Raw genomic sequence first — 17,508 nt, forward strand, 5'->3', positions numbered from 1 at the left:
ACCTCTCCCTGTTGAAAACCTCTGAGCCACGGTGCTCATAAACAGCCAGGAAGCATGTGGTAATACAAATGATTCACTGATAATGCTTTTTAAAATTTAATGAGTGTGAGAATCAACCAGAAATCTGGTTAAAAACGCAGAGCTGGATTCAACAGTTCTGGGATGGAGCTAGGATTCTGCATTTCTAACCACCTCATAGGTGATGCTAGATCGTTAGTTCCTGGATCCTGCTTTGAGTAACAATGAACCAGGGATCTAATTAAGAGCATGTCTGAACTGTCTTGGTGTTTTTACTGGTTCATTTCACACCCGGAGTTGTGGCTAAGGAATGCCCCCAAAGGGTATCTGCTCTTCGTATGGGCTTTTCAGGAGATCTGCTCTGGCTTTGCCCTAGAGACTTAGGAACTCTACCTTCATTTGCTCTTCTCCTGGGTGACCTGATGGCAGATTGTCTTTGCCTCCCTGCACAGCAGCCTTTAGACTGTCTTTTCGTTTCCGGAGCCCGACTTTCTGTAAGACACTCTTTTATAGTCACATGCCCTCATTCATTCAGCTGAGGCTCCTAGAAGCCCTGGTGAGACCAAAATCATGGCCCCTGCTTGCTAAATGAGCTGGCAGAGGTGAATGGGGCCTAGGAGCACCTCTGAACTGTCACTTATATTGGTGACAGAGCTGGCCAGAGTCAGTATTTCCTAACTCCTGGCTTAGAGATCCTCCCCAGTAGCCTCTGTTCTTATTTCCTTTCTAATCCTATCATTAAGTGAAACTATGTATCACACAGTGCATGTATTTAACTTATTAGGAAACTGCCACCAACTGTACTGTGGTAACAGGGCTTCTCATAGGTCAGTTTCCTGGATGAGGCTCAACGTAGGGAAACACTCTTGCAACAGGTAACAAATGGCATTGCTGAAAAATAAGTTCTGGTGGGCACTGTTGTCATTTTCTTTTTCCATTCCTGCCATTTCTGTGCCTCAAAGGGCAATCCACATGACATATGGGAGAGAATATTTGCAAGTCATGTATTTGATAAGGAATTGACATCCAGAATACATAAAGAACTCCTACAACTCAACAACAAAGAAACCAAGTCAATTTAGAAAATGGGCAAAGGTCTTGAATAGGTATTTCTCAAAATATAGACAAATGGCCAAGAAGCACATGAAAAGATGCTGCAAGTATTAAGGACATGTAAATCAAAACTGCAATGAGGGGCGCCTGGGTGGCTCAGTGCATTAAAGCCTCTGCTTTCAGCTTAGGTCATGATCCCAGAGTCCTGGGATCGAGCCCCACATTGGGCTCTCTGCTCAGCAGGGAGCCTGCTTCTTCCTCTCTCTCTGCCTCTCTAGCCTACTTGTGATCTCTCTCTGTCAAATAAATAAATAAAATCTTAAAAAAAAAAACCAAAAAACCTGCAATGAGCAGGCGCCTGGGTGTCTCAGTCATTAAGCATCTGCCTTAAACTCAGGTCATAATCCAGGGTTCTGTTAGGCAGGAAGCCTGCTTCTTCCTCTCCCACTTCCCCTGCCCCTGCTTTGTTCCCTCTCTCGCTGTCTCTCTCTCTCTGTCAAATAAATAAAAATCTTTAAAAACAAAACAAAACTGCAATGAGCTACCACCTCACACCTTTTAGGAAGATGACTGGGTTAGCTTGCTGGGGCTACAGCAACCAAATGCCACAGCCTGGGGGACTTAGACAGCAGAAACATATTTTCACATGGTTCTGGAAGCTAGATGTTCCGTTTCTTCTAAAGCCAGACTCTCCCCTTGGCTTGCAGGTGACAGCCTTTCCCCTGTGTGCTCACGTGGCCCTTCCTCTGTGTGCACATACCCCTGGTTTCTCTCCGGATAACCTAATCTCTTCTTATAAGGACACTAGGCAGATTGGATTAGGGCTAACCCTTGTGACCTCATTTTAATTTAATTACCCCTTAAAGGCCTTATCTAAAAATATGGTTACATGGTGATTTACTGGGGATTGGAATTTGAACATATGAATTTTTTTTAAAGACTCTCTTTAAAAATCCCCCCCCCAGGGAGGGGGGAGAAGAGAGTGAGAGAATGCTCAAGTTGGGGGAGGGGCAGAGCAAGGAGCCCAATGTGGGACTCAATCCCAGGACCCTGGGATCATGACCTGAGCTGAAGGCAGAGCTTAACTGATGGAGCCATATAGGCGCCCGAACATATCAATTTTGGGAGGACATAATTCAGTCCATAATGGCTACTACCAGAAAAACAGAAAATAACAAGTGTCAGTGAGACTGTGGGGAAATGGGAGCCCTTGTGCACAGCTGATGAAAATGGAAAACGATGCAGCTGCTGTGGAAAGCAGTACAGCAGTCTTCAAAAAATTAAAAATAGAATTATCGTCTGATTGAGCAACTCCATTTCTGGATATATACCCCAAAGAGTTGAAAGCAGGAGCTTAAAGAGATACATGTGCACACATGTTCACAACAGCACTATTCACAATATTCGAAAGGTGGAAGCCATCCAAGTGTCCATCAAGGGGTGAACGGGTAAAGGCAATGTGGTGTATATGCACAATGGAATATTATTCAGCCTTAAAAAAAATTCAGCAAGAAATTCTGACACATATTACAATATGGATGAAGCTTGAGGACATCAGGCAGTCACAAAAAGACAAATACTGTATGATTCCACTTATATGAAGCAGTCAAATTCATAAAGATGGAAAGTAACATGGAGTTGCCAGGGGCAGGTGAGGGAGCCGAGACCAGGGAGCTGTGTTCAATGAGTACAGAGTTTCTATTCTACATGATGAATGAGTTCTGGAGGTTGGTGGCAAAACAATGCAAATCTATTTAGTACGATTGAACTGTATACTGGTTAAGATGGGAAATCTTATGTTGTGTATATTTTACTACAGTTAAAAATAAAACAAACAGGGGCACCTGGGTGGCTCAGTAGATTAAAGCCTCTGCCTTCAGCTTGGGTCATGATCCCAGGGTCCTGGGATCGAGCCCCACATCGGGCGCTCTGCTCAGCAGGGAGCCTGCTTCCCCCTCTCTCTCTGCCTGACTCTCTGCCTACTTGTGATCTCTGTCTATCAAATAAATAAATAAAATCTAAAAAAAAAAATTAAAAAGAAAACAAACAAAAAACAGCTTTGGCAATGATAGAAGAGGAAAGCCATCAGAAAATGGGTGAGGGGGCACCTGGTGGGCTCAGTTGGTGGTGCATGAGACTCTTGGTCTCAGGGTTGTGAGTGTGAGTCCCACATTGCATGCAGAGATTACATAAGAATTAAAAAATTGTAAAAAAAAGAAAGAAGAAGAAGAAGTAGAAGAAGGGCACCTGCGTGGTGTAGTTGGTTAAGCATCTGACTCTTTATTTTGGCTCAGGTCATGATCTCAGGGTTGTGAGATGGAGCCCCATGTCACACTCTGCACACAGTGTGGAGCCTGCTTGAGATGATGCTCTCACCTGGTCCCTCTGCCCCTCAAGATCAGGGTGTCTCTCTCTCTCTCTCTCTCAAATAAATAAATAAATCTTTTTTAAAAAATAAAAAGTAAATGGCTGAGGAGCTAAATGAAAAATTAAAATCCTTATAAAACCATTTCATTACTAAATGGAGATGCTTTCAATGACTTAATTTTGCTGATACAAACCTGTTAATTGTTCCTTTTTGGTTGCGCAGAAATCTGCTGCAAGGCAGGAATGGACTTGGTCAATCCTGACCTCTTCCCCAGACTTTGCTCAGGAGGTCATGCAGCATAATGCCTAGGATTAGACGCTGCTCTCAGTCAGCAGTGACAAGCATCCCTGAGGACTCAGGAGCTCCTCTTGTCCCTGCTGCACAACTGCAGAGTTCTCTTTGGGGCAAAACAAAGAGTTTTGTCCAGCTGTGCTTAAACTGTAATGAGAACAACATAGAGATGTCAACTTGCAAGCTGTTTGATCCGGAGAAGGTTATACTGGTGGTAGCTGTCAACACACTAACTCATAGCTCTAATACTAGAATTGTTTGTTGCCTAACAAGCCATCATCTTTGACATCCACCGGAAACTGAAGTCATTGCTTGTGTAAGGCCATGGGGAAGTAGGAAATGCAAAACCCTTACAAAATTGCTTTACATTCCGAGTAGACTGATTTTTTTCTTTGGGATTTGGCTGATATTCACACCATTTGCCATTTGCCCATACTATGTGATAGACAATCTGTAATCTTCTCCAAGACATAAATGAGAGAGTATGGAATTCACTTTAATTGCATGCTATTCACTTTTAATTAATTAATTAAATTTTATAGGTATGATCAATAAGGCTTTTTCTGAGGGACAAAGTTCTTTTATAATCACCATAATGAATGTTAGCATTTATGAAGAATCTGAAAGAGATGACCAAGTTCAGAATGAGGACAAGAGAAATTTATTTAAATGACAAAAATTTGAGTTCCTACTACACCCTTATAGGTGTTGCTATGTTTTTTTTTCATTTACTCATTTATTGCTTTTTTCATTCTTCACATATTTTAAAGGAATATAAAACTACTTATTGACCACTGTTTACCAGTATTTACAATAAAGTAAACAATATACAGTTGGATACTATTTTGATTACAAAGTTATTGTTTTTCCTGGTTTCTGCTGAACCAGTAAGTAACCCAAATACTGAAAAGATTGAGCCTACATGTCAAGAATGAATTGGGGTAAAGAAAAAATATGCAGGTTAAGAATTTGGATTACAGAAGTCTGTCCACCCATTTATTCCAGCAGGTGCTAAACTGCCAACATCTCTAACCATCTGATTATGATTAGTTTCCATGAACAAAGTCTTAGTTCATGAATCATGAGGTTTTAGTCAATACAGCTCAGAGATTTCAACTTTTTTTTTTTTAAGATTTTATTTATTTATTTGACACAGAGAGAGATATCACAAGCAGGCAGAAAGGCAGGCAGAAAGATAGGGAGAAACAGGCTCCCCGCAGGACAGAGAGCCCAACATAGAGCTCCATCTCAGGACCCTGAGACCATGACTTGAGTTGAAGGCAAGGGTCAACCCTCTGAGCCACCGAGGTGCCCCGAGATTTCACCTTCTTGCAAAGGAATGGTTCACTAGAAGGAACCTTTAAATGTCCATTTAACTAAAGTTTTGCTTACCTAATTAAAACACATGACCAGTCTAGTTTTGTCATTTGGGTGGGGAGGTTGTTGGTGGTGATAAAATTTTCCTTTCAGGGATCTTTAAATACACTTGCATTTATATGACTGTAGATAAGGATATGGATGCTGATATGGCTGTTTTTAAATTATCCAATTTAAATTATTTACATTATATTTAAATTGTCCAATTAATTACAAAATTTGAAAGAGTAAGGCTTCAGGAAAAACCAGTTTAAATTTAAGTGATTTATTTCTTAAATAGCTGAAAATGATAGCTTCCTGGACCATGGGCTTATCCATGGTTATAAAATGCTGGTTTTGTTTTGGTGAATGTTAAAAGCAAAAACCAAAAACCACTTAAATATGTATTTTAAGTATACATACAAAAAAACCCTAAATAAATAAAGAACCCAGAATGGTCCTTAGGCATATAGGAGTTAAACACAAATTCTGACTGAGTAATGACTGAAGATTTCCCCCAACATTTAGAGAAGGTGTTTTCTAATGCAGGGGGATAGTATACCATGGTCTCAAATATTCTTTTCTGATAAAGGAAGCAACTACAGAAAGCTCTTATTTGTTCAAAGTAACCAATGCTATATATGCAAAAACACCAACAACTCCCCCAATACTACTTCAAAACAAACATATCAAACTTGATTTTCATTAGAATGTTATTTCTTCACACTAATAAATCAAAAAACAAAGACCCAGATTATAGATAGATAGATATAGGTATACATATAGATATATATCATCTTCTGGACAAGAATGCCAAGTGAATCTCTCTTCACAAAAAGCAATTACAATCTGAGGACACTTCATATTTGCCTCTTTTGCCAGCACCAAGTGTGCATCATCTGACTCTTTCCATTTCATGAGAAACATTAATTTCTCTCTGTCTGTGGCACCAGTTATTCACTCAGGATCAAGACCTCTGGCAAAGCCTTTTGATATCAGCAGCATCTCTGTTCTTTGATTTGCTATCATCAGATTCACTGTCAGATAGAGATTTTCTTTTTTACCATTTTTTTCTTTACCAGCTTTTTGAGAATTAAGAAATGCTTCAATGAACTCTGGACAATCTAAATTTTCTTCAGGCTCCCAAGCATTGTCAGCATCTGTAAATCCCAACCACTTTAGGAAATAATCCACCTTCCCATTCACTACATGTTGGTCCGGTCCTTTTTCCACCATAAATTCTTCAGGCTCTGCCTCTTCTACATTTTTACTTTTTCCATTCTGTTTCTTTCCCATATTTTGCAATGTAGTTTTATTGGAGGCCATTTTTTATAGCAGAATGAAGAGCTATTATTCACCACCTCCGAGCTGCTCCAGGTCCTGGGTCTGCGGCATCTCGGGCCCTGGGTGCCTCAAGCTCCAACCACCTCAAATATCTTTTTAAAAAAAAATTAACATTTAATTAACATATAACAAACATATTATTTGCTCCAGGGGTACAGGTCTGTGAATCATCAGGCTTACACATTTCACAGCACTCACCATAGCACATAACTCCCCTAACGTCCATAACCCAGCCACCCTATCCCTACCCATTGCCCCCACAGCAACATTCAGTTGGTTTCATGAGATTAAGAGTCTCTTACAGTTTTTCTCCTTCCCCAGTCCCATCTTGTTTCATTTGTTCCTTCTAGTTGCCCCATGACCCCCTGCCCTGCCTCTCAAATTCCTCACATCAGAGAGATCATATGATAAATGTCTTTCTCTGATTAACTTATTTCACTTAGCATGATAAACTCAAGTCCCATCCACATTGCCACAAATGGCAAGACTTCGGAGTATTTTCATGGCTGCATAGTATTCCATTGTACATATATACCACTTCTTCTTTATCCATTCATCAGTTCATGGACATCTAGGTTCTTTCCATAGTTTGGCTATTGCGGACATTGTTGCTACAAACATTCAGGTGCACATGCCTCTTCAGATCACTACATTTGTATCTTTACAGTAAATACCCCGTAGTGTGATTGCTGGGTCATAAGGTAGCTCTATTTTTAACTTTTTGAGGAACCTCCATGCTGTTTTCCAGAATGGCTGCACCAGCTTGCATTCCCACCAACAATGTAGGAGGGTTCCCCTTTCTCCGCATCCCATCCAACATCTGTCGTTCCCTGACTTGTTAATTTTAGCCATTCTGACTGGTGTGAGGTGGTATCTCATGGTGGTTTTGATTTGTATTTCCCTGATGCCGAGTGATACTGAGCACTTTTTCATGTGTCTCTTGGCCATCTGGATGTCTTCTTTGCAGAAATGTCTGTTTATGTCTTCTTCCCGTTTCTTGATTGGATTATTTGTTCTTTGGGTGTTGAGTTTGACAAGTTCTTTATAGATTTTGGATACTAGCCCTTTATCTGATATGTCATTTGCAAATATTTTCTCCCATTCTGTCAGTTGTCTTTTTGTTTTGTTTTTGTTTTTTGTTTGTTTTTTTGTTTTTGTTTGTTTGTTTGTTTTTTGATTTTCAAAAGCTTTTGATCTTGATGAAGTCCCAGTAGTTCATTTTGGCCCTTGTTTCCCTTGACTTTGGAGATATTTCTAGGAAGAAGTTGCTATGGCTGAGGTCGAAGAGGTTGCTGCCTGTGTTCTCCTCAAGGATTTTGTTGGATTCCTTTCTCACATTGAGGCCTTTCAGCCATTTTGAGTCTATTTTTGTGTGTGGTATAAGGAAATGGTCCAATTTCATTCTTCTGCATGTGGCTGTTAAAATATTCCCAACACTATTTGTTAAAGAGACTGTCTTTTTTCCATTGGACATTCTTTCCTACTTTGTTGAGAATTAGTTGACCATAGTGTTGAGGGTCTGTTTCAGGTCTCTCTATTCTGTTCTACTTATCTAAGTGTCTACGTTTGTGCTAGTATGATACTGTCTTGATGATTACAGCTTTATAATAGAACTTGAAGTCTGGAATTGTGACACCGCCAACTTTGGTTTTCTTTTTCAACATTCTTCTGGATATTTGGGGTCTTTCCTGGTTCCATATAAATTTTAGGAGTAAGTGTTCCATTTCTTTGAAAAAAATGAATGGTATTTTGATAGGAATTGTGTTAAATGTGTAGATTGCTTTAGGTAGCCTAGATATTTTCACAATATTTATTCTTCCAATCCATGAGCATGGAATGTTTCTCCATTTCTTTGTGTCTTCCTCAATTTCTTTCATGAGTACTTTATAGTTTTCTGAGTAGAGATTCTTTGCCTCTTTACGTTTATTCTTAGGTATCTTATGGTTTCAGGTGCAATTGTAAATGGGATTGACTCCTTAATTTCTCTTTCTTCTGTCTTGCTGTTGGTATATAGAAATGCAACTGATTTCTGTGCACTGATTTTATATTCTGACAATTTACTAAATTCCTGTATGAGTTCTAGGAGTTTTGGAGTGAAGTCTTTTGGGTTTTCCACATAAAGTATCATATCATCTGCAAAGAGTGAGAGTTTGACTTCTTTGCCAATTCGGATGACTTTAATTTCTTTTTGTTGTCTGATTGCTGAGGCTAAGACTTCTAGTACTATGTTGAATAGCAGTGGTGACAGTGGACAGCCCTGCCATGTTCCAGACCTTAGGGAAATAGCCCTCAGTTTTTCCCCCATTGAGAATGATATTCACTGTGGGTTTTTCATAGATGGCTTTGATGATATTGAGGTATGTACCCTCTATCCCTACACTGTGAAGAGTTTTGATCAAGAAAGGATGCTTTTTCAGCATCTATTGAAAGTATCATATGGTTGTTGTTTTTTCTTGCATTAATGTAGTGTATCACATTGATTGATTTGCAGATGTTGAACCAAACTTGCAGCCCAGGAATAAATCCCAATTGGTTGTGGTGAATAATCCTTTTAATGTACTGTTGGATCCTATTGGCTAGAATTTTGGTGAGAATTTTTGCATGTCCATCAAGGATATTGGTCTGTAATTCTCCTTTTTGATGGGGTCTTTGTCTGATTTTGGGCCTTATAAAATGCTGGCCTTATAAAACGAATTAGGAAGATTTCCTTCCATTTCTATTTTTTTAAACAGTTTCAGGAGAATAGGTATAAATTCTTCTTTAAATGTTTGGTAAAACTCCCCTGGGAATCCGTCTGGCCCTGGGTTCTTGTTTGTTGGGGGAATTTGATGACTGTTTCAATCTCCTTACTGGCTATGGTTCTGTTCAGGTTTCCCATTTCTTCCTGGTTCAGTTTTGGCAGTTTGTATGTCTCTAGGAATGCATCCAGTTCTTCCAGATTGTCAAATTTGCTGGTGTACAGTTGCTCGTAAATGTTCTTATAAAGGTTTGTATTTCTTTGGTGTTGGTTGTGATCTCTCCTTTTTCATCCATGATTTTATTAATTTGGGTCTTTTCTCATTTATTTTTGATAAGTCTGGCCAGGGGTTTATCAATCTTATTAATTCTCTTAAACAACCCAACTCCTTGTTTCATTGATTTGTTCTACTGTTCTTTTGGTTTTGATTTCATTGATTTCTGCTCTGATTTTTATGATTTCTCTTCTCCTGCTAGGTTTAGGGTTTCTTTGCTGTTCTTTCTTCAGCTCCTTTAGGTGTAGGGTTAGGTTGTGTACTTGAGACATTTCTTGTTTCTTTTCTTCTTTTTTTTTTTTTTAGATTTTATTTATTTATTATTTATTTGACAGACAGAGATCACAAGCAGGCAGAGAGAGAGGAGAAAGCAGGCTCCCCACGGAGCAGAGAGCCCAATGTGGGGCTCGATCCCAGGACCCTGGGATCATGACCTGAGCTGAAGGCAGAGGCTTTAACCCACTGAGCCACCCAGGTGCCCCCCTTTTTTGTTTCTTGAGAAAGGCTTGTATTGCTATATACTTTCCTCTCAGCCTTTGCCATGGCCCCAAATTTTGAACAGTTGTGTTTTAATTTTCATTTATTTCCATGATTTTTTTAAATTCTTCTTTAATTTCCCAGTTGACCCATTCATTCTTTAGTAGGATGCTCTTTAGCCTCCAGGTATTTGAGTTCTTTCCAACTTTCCTCTTGTGATTGAGTTCAAGTTTCAGATTGTTGTGGTCTGAAAATATGCTGGGAATGATCCTAATCTTTTGGTATCGGTTGAGAACTGATTTGTGACCCAGGATGTGATCTATTCTGGAGAATGTTCCATGTGCACTAGAGAAGAATGTTGTTTTGGGATGGAATGTCCTAAATATATCTGTGATGTCCATCTGGCCCTGTGTGTCATTTAAAGCCTTTATTTCCTTGTTGATCTTTTGCTTAGATATTCTGTCCATTTCAGTGAGGGCAGTGTTAAAGTCCCTTATTATTTATTGTATTATTGTTGATGTGTTTCTTTGATTTTGTTATTAATTGGTTTATATAGTTGACCGCTCCCATGTCAGGGGCATAGATATTTAAAATTGTTAGATCTTCTTGTTGGATATACCCTTTAAGTATGATATACTGTCCTTCCTCATCTCTTATTATGGTCTTTGGCTTAAAATCTAATTGATCTGATATAAGGATTGCCACCCCAACTTTCTTTTGACGTCCATTAGCATGATAAATAGTTTTTCATCTCCTCACTTTAAATCTAGGTCTAAAATGAGTTTCTTGCAGACAGCATATTGATGGGTCTTGTTTTTTTTATCCATTCTGATACCTTGTGTCTAAATGGGGCGTTTAGCCCATTTACATTCAGGGTAACTTTTGAAAGACAGGAATTTAGTGTCATTGTATTGCCTGTAAGGTGACTGTTACTGTATATTGTCTCTTCCTTTCTGGTCTGCTACTTTTAGGCTCTCTCTTTCCTTGGAGGACTGCTTTCAATATTTCCTATAGGGCTGTCTTGGGTGTTTGCAAATTCCTTTAGTTTTTGTTTGTCCTGGAAGCTTTTATCTCTCTATTTTCAGTGATAGCCCAGCTCAATATAGTCCTGCATATTTTTCTCATTTAGTGTTCTGAATATATCATGCCAGTCCTTTCTGGCCTGCCAGGTTAGTGGATAAGTCTGCTGCCAATCTAATGTTACAGACCTCTTGTCCCAAGCTGCTTTCAGGATTTTCTCTTTGCCACTGAGACCTGTAAGTTTTACTATTAGATGATGGGGTTTGGACCCATTTTATTGATTCTAAGGGGGTTCTCTGTGCCTCCTGGATTTTGATACTTGTTCCCTTCACCAAATTAGGGAAATTCTCTGCTATAATTGCTCCAATATATCTTCTGTCCCCCTCTCTCTTCTTCTTCTTCTGGGATCCCAATTATTTAATATTGTTTTATCTTATGGTATCACTTACCTCTCGAATTCTCCCCTTGTGGTCCAGTAGTGGTTTGTCTCTCTTTTGCTCAGCTTCTTTATTCTCTGCCATTTGGTCTTCTATATCACTAATTCTGTCTTCTGCCTCTTTTATCCTAACAGTGAGAGCATCCATTTTTTATTGCACTTCATTAATAGCTTTTTCTATTTCAACTTGGTTAGATTTTAGTTCTTTCATTTTTCCAGAAAGGGATTTTATTTCTCCAGAAAGGGATTCTCTAATATCTTCCATGCTTTTTCTGAGTTAGTACCTTGATAATTGTCATTCTGAACTCTAGTTCTGACAAATACTAATGTCTGTATTGATTAGGTCCCTAGCCATCAGTACTGCCTGAGTGGTGAGTTGTTCTGCCTTGTAATTTTACCCAGATATGAATAGATGAATGTGTCACTATGTTTTAAAGCAGTTATTTCAAATGTTCTTTAGCAATTTAGTGTCAAGAAGGTTATCCCCTTTAGCAGAATACAATTTGTGCATAAAAAACAAAACGCAGTTTGATTACTGGCCTTTAAGAGAGACACATAAATATGCTTGACCATTTACAGATAACAGTAACTGTAAAGTAAGGGTCTAGATTCATTTTATGTGATAAATGATTAATGAACCTAAGAATACTACTTAGAGAAAATCTGAGAGATAGAATTTCCATTTTTAAAATATTTGCAGTGAGTCTCCTGGGTGGCTCAGTCATTAAGCATCTGCCTTCGGCAAAGGTCATGATCCCAGAGTCCTGGGATCAAGCCCCTCATTGGGCTCTCTGCTCAGTGGGAAGCCTGCTTCTCCCTCTTCCACTCACCCTGCTTGTGTTTCTTTTCTTGCCGTGTCTCTTTCTGTCAAATAAACAAATAAAATCATAAAAAATAAAATAAAATATTTGCAGAGTTACTGGGTAAAAGATAAGATATATTTGGGGCCCTGGGTGACTCAGTCGGTTAAGTGCCTGACTCTTAATTTCGGCTCAGATCATGATCTCAGGGTCCTGGGATTGAGCCCAGCACAGGGCTCTGCACTCAGGGGAGGCTGCTTGGGATTCTCACTCTTTCTCTCTCTGCTCCTCTCCCCATTCATGCTCTCTTGCTCATAAAAATAAATAAATAAATCTTTTTTTAAAAAAATGGTAAGTTATATTTCCATGGCATAGGGGTGGGGGCAGGGGCAGGGGCAGAAATATGATCACTAGATTAAAAGGAGAGTGGTATATTGAGTATGTTAATATTTTGGTTAATATAAAGCTAAATGTTTCTATAGCCAGTAGGATTTGTAAGTCAAATACGAACATCTGCAAAACAATTTCGTTTTTTTCTGCATCTACCAGATGTTTATCTCAAGTCTCCAATTGCAGGGAAAAGGTCCTATCAGTGTAAACTAGGTCAGTTCAAGATTCCCCAGAAGGGGGGCCTTTTCCCCTCTGCAAACACACCAGGCTGTGCAGCAGAGCATAGGGCTTAGATAGAAGTCACCAGCTGTGTGTGCCAAGCTGCAGAACCTGTGTGACTGTGCTGGGGGGGGGGGGGGGAATGCCAGGTGGGCAGGGCTTGGGGACACTCAGCCGCACACTTTAGCTTTTTCTTTAACCCCACCTCTTGCCTCCCTCAGTTCAGAGGATCATTATGTATTCTGAGGATGGGAGGAATTGGGTCACTTATGCATCCAGGTCCTTCTTGAAGAACTGAAAAAATAAATAAAATAGAATAAATAAAATAAAATAAAATAATTTGACAGTTTGAAGTGTTGTTTTATCCGAGGTAATGGAAGGTTTAGACTGCAGTTCTAGTGGCCAAATGACTGAGAGTCATGGAGTGAGAGGAATGAGAGGAGAAGCCTTCATGCTGGGCAGTAGCATTTCACCTTACCACCATTTACAGATGCTCGGCATCGCTGAACATTGCTCACACTTCACATTGAGCGCTCATGACTCATAAGGAGAAAAACAATTTAACTGCGTTTTATAGAGCCTGAAAGTGAGATTTGCAAGCTTTACATCTCCAATAACACAGTTTTATTTTTTATTTTTTAAAGGCTTTATTTATTTATTTGACAGAGAGATAGGGAGAGAGCACAAGTAGGCAAAGGGGCAGGCAGAGGGAGAGGGAGAAGGAGGCTCCCTAGTGAGCAGGGAGCCCCATACGGGGCTTGACCCCAGGACCCTGGGATCATGACCTGAGCAGAAGGCAGACACTTACCCAACTGAGCTACCCAGGCGCCCTTCCAAAAACACAGTTTTAAAGAATAAAAACTGATATATGAAACCATAACTGATCCAAAGCGTGTGAGTTCTTATTTTTAGTTCTACTCGGTGCCAGACGCTGCTGTACGTACCAGGAATACACCAGCTTTAAACGACAACAGCGCTCCCTGAGAATAGACCGAGTTTGAGAATTGAAAATTTTTGTTCACTGGAGGCATTTCATCAAGACTAGAAGACCGTATTGCAGGGATAGTTTCTACTGAAGAGTAATCTGTAGCATTCATTTCAAATAAATAGAACATTAAAGCTTGAAGAAAATAATAATTTCATCCAACCACCCCACAAATAAAAAAGCATAATTTTTTACTCTAATTCCACAAAATGCTTATTTAACTCTGGCTGCACAGTAATATTTATGGAGCTGCTGTCACACACAGAAGGCCACAGAAACTGGGCATGAGTATGCTGAGGCTCGACCTAAAGCCAAGGAGAAAGGCACCTTTCCTAAATTATATCTCCCATACCTGAACAGGGTTGGCAGAATTCTAGAGTGGTCTGACCTGCTGCAGGACAATATACAATCTCATAAAAAGAAGAATTTATTGAAACATATGAGCAGTGGGGATTGGGTATAAGCAGTCATGGCCAAACTGCCTACTGGTTGAGAGGGGCCCAGCCTGATTATCTTTGGGGATGTGTTGGGAAAGGCTTGTTCAATCACGCTGTGATCATGAATGGCGCCGTGAGCAATAGCCTTGGGTGGCCGGTGGGAGCCATTCTGTGTGGAGCTCTTATGCTCCACCCTACTATTTCCATAAGTGAGTGAGGGTGTGGAGTCACTGCATTTACTAGTGTTGATGATGCATAACTCAGGAATGCACCAGGAGATGATGGTTGGCACTTCTGGTCTCCGCCTCTTTACCAGGGAGTGCACTGTTTTCAACTTGCAAAATTAATATACACTTTGAGGATTCTGACACCATAAAACATAATGGCAAAGTCTCTCTGTCTTCCCCCATGATATTTTTGGATGTGCCTATGGGTACATTTAACATATAGCATACAAAATGCCCATTTGCAAGATATGGTAACAACTACTATTAAGTATAACAAATAACACAGACAACTGTATTTTCTTCTTCTTCTGCCCATTTGGCTACAATATTCCCACTTTTTGTTCTGTTTTGTGCTCCTCAAATCCTAAAGGTGATGTTCAAATAGCTGAGTCCCCCCCCCCCCCTTTTTAAAAGATTTTATTTTTTTGTTTGACTCACAGAGAGAGAGAGACAGAGAGAGAGAGCACTCAAGCAAGGGGAGCCCAGGTAGAGGGAGAAGCAAACTCCGTGTTGAGCAGGCAGCCAAGTTCAGGACTTGATCCCAGAAGCCCAGGATCATGACCAGAGCTGAAGGCAAATGCTTAACCAACTGGCCACCCACGGACCCTAAATAGATGAGTTCTAAATATACAGCTCACACTTGAACCCTTGCTAACTCCTAGATGCATATATGCAATGCCTGATTGATATTTCCTTTTAAAGTTGACTCTTATCTACTTCCCCAAACCTATTTTCCCTCAACATTTCCCTCAAGCTGTAAATGTGCCTTTCTTAATTTCTCCTTTTCCAATATCTAATCTATTCATAAATGAGCTCCCCTCTCAAATACATCCTTAATCTGTTTGTGTCTTTTTGCTCTCTGCTGCTGCCACCATACCGGCCTGGTAAAAACTGCCATCACATATGCTCCAGATTTTGCGAAAACCTTCAAAATTGCTCTCCTACGTCCACTCTTCCTGTCTACCATTCTTTTTCACAACAACCAAAATCACTGAAGAGAAAAAATACATAAGGTTTAAAATGTTCTCGAGATCATCCCCCATGTAAAATCCTTCGTGAGGGAGCCTGGGTGGCTCAGTTGTTTAAGCATCTGCCTTCAGCTCAGGTCATGATCCCAGGGTCCTGGATCGAGCCCCGAGTTGGGCTCCTTGCTCAGCGGGGGTTTGTTTCTTCCTCTACCTCTCCTCCTGCTCATGCTCTCTATCTCACACTCTCTCTCAAATAAATAAATAAAATATTTAAAATAAAATAAAAATAAAGTCCTTCATGAGTTTCCATTACACATAGAATAAAATTCAAGCTCCTCATCACTGTCTGTAAGATCCTATGTAACCTGGCTGTCCATCTCAGCCCCATTTCAGACCATTCCCTGCTCTCACATTATGCTCCAGCCACTCTTCTCTGTTCTGCTGACTCACCAAAACTATTTTCACATCAAGACATTTGCACATGTGCCCTCTGTCCAAAATGCCCTTTCCCCTGATCTTTGTAGGACCTTAGGACCACTCAGGTCTGTTTAAATGTCTGCTCAGAAAGGTTCCCTGATCTTCACATTTAAAGCAGATCTCCCCCAGCCCATCACACTCTATCACCTTATCTTGTTTGGATTATCCTATAGCAATTTTCAATAAAATTCTAAAAAATTTCTAAAAAAAAAATTCAACTAAAATGGTCTTACTTGTTTTCTAAGTTATAGTCTGTATCCCACTATTAAAGCATGAACCCCCTAAAAGTAGTGGTCTATCTGTCTTATTCACCACTGTATCGTCAGTGCCTGAAACAGAGACATGAGAGTATGTGGTAGGCACACAATATTTGTTGAAAGATCTGGCTTTTCCTTAGAGCATGAAGCATGTTTCAAGGTAAAATACCCAGGCGGGGTATAAAGTCCATTTGCTTACTTATGATAAAAGATGCAACCCAAAGATTCAGAGACCACCTAGTTTGCTTTTCTAATTAACTCCTTTCTCAGGCTCATTAACATGAATTAAATTTCTGCCTCTTGGACATGAGCGATAATAGACATTGCCAGTTCATCGAGTCTGACCCCTGCTTTTTACAAAAGGCATAAGCCTAGACTATTGGGTATTTTTAATATAGTAAAAAATTAACATGTGTCATTTTATTCTTGGAGAACACTGGTGTCATTGGAGGAACTCTTTATGAATTCTTACAGTCACTGACAAAGTCTCCTTCCTTGCCTAAACTTTCATTAGACTCCTCTGAGTACGGTTCCTAACTAGGCCTCAACCTTTGCCTCTAGAGAACTTGTAGCTTTCAACACAAATGACTTCACCCACCTCCCACATTAAGACTTGAACAAACACAAATATAGTTTTTATCAGCTCAAATCTGTGTTCGTAGCATGAGGACCCAAGGCCCCTCAAAATGCCGTGCCTGAGAAAACTCAGCATTGCCTAAAGAATTTATTGTTTGTCCTAGACAAAACCTGCCTATAAGCCCCTGACCTCCCTTTTCTTGGAATATTTACTTTAGAAAATACGTGATTGTAAATCTTTTCTCTGTCCTTCAGATTGTGTATTCTACAATCCAGGAATGCCTTTCTCAAGGATATGGGACCATCCTTTTGAAATGTAATCATCAAGAAAGATAGGGTTTTTATCTCCTAGGCTCTGTGGGGGAGTATAACTTCGACCTCCGTTAGCAGACACAGATGGGCTCACCACACTGACCACCCACCTCCCAACACACTGTATCCTGCAATTCTTTCTTTCCTTCTTTTTCTTTTTCTTTTTTTTTTTTTTTTAAACACTCGGGACTTAAAAAGCCTCCTGCCTTCAGTTTGCAGAACTTACCTCAGTTCTATACTGAAGTCTCTCCCATGCTGCAGTAGCTTGGGTAAAATCTGTCTTGCTTCTTTAATAAGAGTCCGGTGAATGGTTTCTCTTTAACATCATGAGCCAGCCAGTTACTATGTGTGACGTGTTTGGTTCCGTCTCAGTGTAGGAGATTTCTCATAGATGGTGTACTACATCTAGCCAGCATTTTCAGCTCCCCAAGATGATATTCTTCAGGAATAGTTCTTTTTTTCCCCTTAAGTCTTTAATTCCAGTTA

The 17,508-nt window shown here is 39.9% G+C and overlaps 1 pseudogene; it reads right to left on the reverse strand.

Moving 5' to 3' along the window:
- Positions 1-4,344: 4,344 nt before the first annotated feature.
- The window catches only part of LOC131833645 (chromobox protein homolog 3-like), a 47,268-nt pseudogene continuing 34,104 nt past the window's right edge, over positions 4,345-17,508 (reverse strand).

This window comes from Mustela lutreola, chromosome 6, assembly GCF_030435805.1.
Source record: "Mustela lutreola isolate mMusLut2 chromosome 6, mMusLut2.pri, whole genome shotgun sequence".
Taxonomy (NCBI): domain Eukaryota; kingdom Metazoa; phylum Chordata; class Mammalia; order Carnivora; family Mustelidae; genus Mustela; species Mustela lutreola.